Consider the following 3,141-nt stretch of genomic DNA (forward strand, 5'->3'; position numbering starts at 1 on the left):
CAATAGTTGTTTGACCAAAATTGAAATGTTAGGAGTTAAAACACTCCAAACAAAATAAGGACTGAAATCATTTTGTCATAAATATCAGAGAGTTAGTTTTGTTATTATTTCAATTTATTTTTTTCATCTTTTTGGTTGGTAAAAGTACTTAAAAGTCAATGTATTATAGTGTAAAATGCATTTTGGTCCATGTACTATTTTAAAGAAAAGACCTAGATTTAAATTAATGGACATGTGCATATTATATTCTCGAACTTAAATTATCTAAAGATAATAATATTCTTTTTATATATAATACCATTCTAAATGTTCATATAATATAAATGAGTAAGTATGTTAGGAAACAAACAAAATTATCCTTTTTAATATTTGAAAAATTATTAATTTTATCATAGAATATAATTAATTAAATAATATAACATTAGTTTAAAAAATTCCATCATATTTGATATTTTAGTGGTATGTTGCGATGTGCGACGTGAGCTGTAGAATTTTTTCCATTTTAACTCTATTTTTCTTTTAATATTTTGACCACAATATTTTATTTTGAGATAGAAAATCTCCTTCATGGATGGAAAGCATTAGCCAATAAATTATTAACATTCTAAAGTAAGACCTATTTTACTCTAAACTGAAATATGGCGGTCAAAATACTCTAAAAAACATACGAACAAAAAATGATTATTTAATTATACTTATATTTATTTGACAATATAATTACACGTGATTTGATAAGATTGAATAACTAAAATTGATTAAATAATATTTAAAATAGTTTTAAATATAAGTGAATCAAGCGACTTCAGTTGTAAAGGAATTATTTTTATTTATTGAGATCTCAGATTCAAACATCAATAATATCAGAGGTGTGAACGTTTAACTTCAAATAATTGAGAGTTATTTTTGAATAAGTATTATATTATGCTTAATACTTGCACTAGATTAATAAAAAAATATTTTAATTAATTATGCGTGTAATTTTCCCAATTTTCAACCCTTTAAGTTCTTCATTAAATACTCAAAAAACCAGTCAAAGTTCGTACTTCATAAGTGTGAACCAAAATTATAATTTGAGAAAATTAAAAGATTATTACTTCTTCCGTCTCATATTTCCGTCTTATATTGATAATGTACGTAGTTTTATAAATACGTTTAATTAAGGAAAATGACAAAATTATCCTTAAGATGTGATTAGTAGATTTGATTGATTTGTTTTAATGTGTGTAAAAGAGTGACTATTTTATAAATTTTAATAGTCAAATGACTTAATAAAACAATATCATTAATGGGAGGATCATTTGTGTACTTTACTCATATAATATTACAATTATTATTATTATTATCGTAGTCTTTATCATATTTAAATCATGATTATATGGTAAATTTCTGGAGTGTACTTATACTAAGGTCGACTGATCAAAGATTTATCAACCTCTGAAAATTCATAATCCACAAATTTCCTTCATTTCAAACCCCAAAGATTACTTTGTTTTTTTTCCACGTGATTTACTCAACAAGGTGGCGCACCAGAGGAGGTCCGGTGAGTTCATCAGGTTTCCTCCTGTTGAAGATGGCGGCTCCGACCACCACCACCAACAACAACAACAAGAAGATGGTTTCCGTCAAGAGAATAGGGACGATGAAGCAGACATGATTTTTGGACCACACAGCCATCAGGCAACCGAGATGTCCGAAATGGTGTCTGCCTTGACACATGTTGTGTCGGGCCAAAGAGCTCCTGCTGGTGCTTGGGGTTACCATTCTGATTTGGACGACGCATGTTTTGGACATACACAAAGTGGCTCGGCCGCCGGTTCTGGTTCTGGTCCATGGAATATTGGTCGGAAAAGAGGGCGTGAAGAAGAGATTATGGCTCAGTTGGTTGAGCCTGAACCTGGGGCTCAAACAGAATCCCATGCCGGTTCATCATCCGCTGCAACTTCCGGTATACCATTATTGCAGATGTTACCGTATAATCTACAAACACTAATGGCAGATGTTCCCATATAATCTACAAATACAAATACAATATTACACAGTTTAATAAATTATTGCAATTTGATATTGTGATTTTAACAAGTTTACGTTAGGCAACTTTAAAAGAAAATTTAAAGAAACTTAAAAAGTAACTGTTACTGAAGAAACTGTTGCTGCACCAGCAACGGCGGAGACTACCTGCGACATGGCGACGGTATCGAACGAAGAGACCGGCGAGCGGCGAAGAAGATACCGAGGCGTGAGGCAAAGGCCATGGGGGAAATGGGCGGCGGAGATACGTGATCCGAACAAAGCAGCTTGAGTTTGGCTCGGAACATTCGAAACAGTGGAAGCCGCCGCAAGAGCCTACGATGAAGCGGCGTTGAGATTCAGGGGAAACAGGGCAAAGTTGAATTTCCCGGAAAATGCCAGGGTTTTTTCCCCAACCGATGCAGGATTTTCCGGCCACCGAAACACCGATTCCCACTTCACTAACAACCCATTTTCCGTCATATTACCAATCCCCGAATCCTCTTCATAGCTCCGCCGATTTCAAAGGACAACCAGCTACGAGCTTGCTAAACCAAATGATCCAATCATCTCAGTTACCCAATATTCAACCGCCAGTGTTATCTTCTTCTTTGTCACCACCACTGCCTTTGCTGCCTTCATCATCTTCCTCGGCTTCTTTTCCTCTGTTTTCTGCTGAGCAAATGGGCATTTTCAGGCCGCCGTCTAGTAAAACTCAGGCTAGTGAATCAGATTTTCCGCCACCGCCGCCGCCATGATCTCATCCTACAAATCATTCTTCATCCACCGGTTAAAAAACTAAGGGTGGTTAATTGTACAAAACGTCTCAAACTATGACCTGATTTTCAAATTGGTCCTCAAACTTCAAAATATTTCATCTCACGTATAATTTTAAGTTTACAATTAGACCGACAAATGACTAACTAACATGATATTTTAAAAACTTAATTAAAACATTTTAAAAGTTTGAAATTAACTTATAATCGGGTCATATTTTCTGGACACTTGGTGCAATTAACCTAGCAATAAAGTTAGATTTTTTTAATATAGAGAAAAAAAACCATATTATTGGAAATTTAGGATCTTTTCCCCTTTGTTTTAAATTTATTTATAATAGTTATTATAGTAAAAAGG

General features: G+C 33.6%; 1 pseudogene; it reads left to right on the forward strand.

The window, feature by feature from the left end:
• The first annotated feature begins 323 nt into the window (after positions 1-323).
• LOC120191152 lies at positions 324-2,801 on the forward strand (annotated as a pseudogene).
• The last annotated feature ends 340 nt before the right edge of the window (positions 2,802-3,141 follow it).

This window comes from Hibiscus syriacus, unplaced genomic scaffold (genome assembly GCF_006381635.1).
Source record: "Hibiscus syriacus cultivar Baekdansim isolate YM2019G1 unplaced genomic scaffold, ASM638163v2 tig00116965_pilon, whole genome shotgun sequence".
Lineage (NCBI taxonomy): Eukaryota > Viridiplantae > Streptophyta > Magnoliopsida > Malvales > Malvaceae > Hibiscus > Hibiscus syriacus.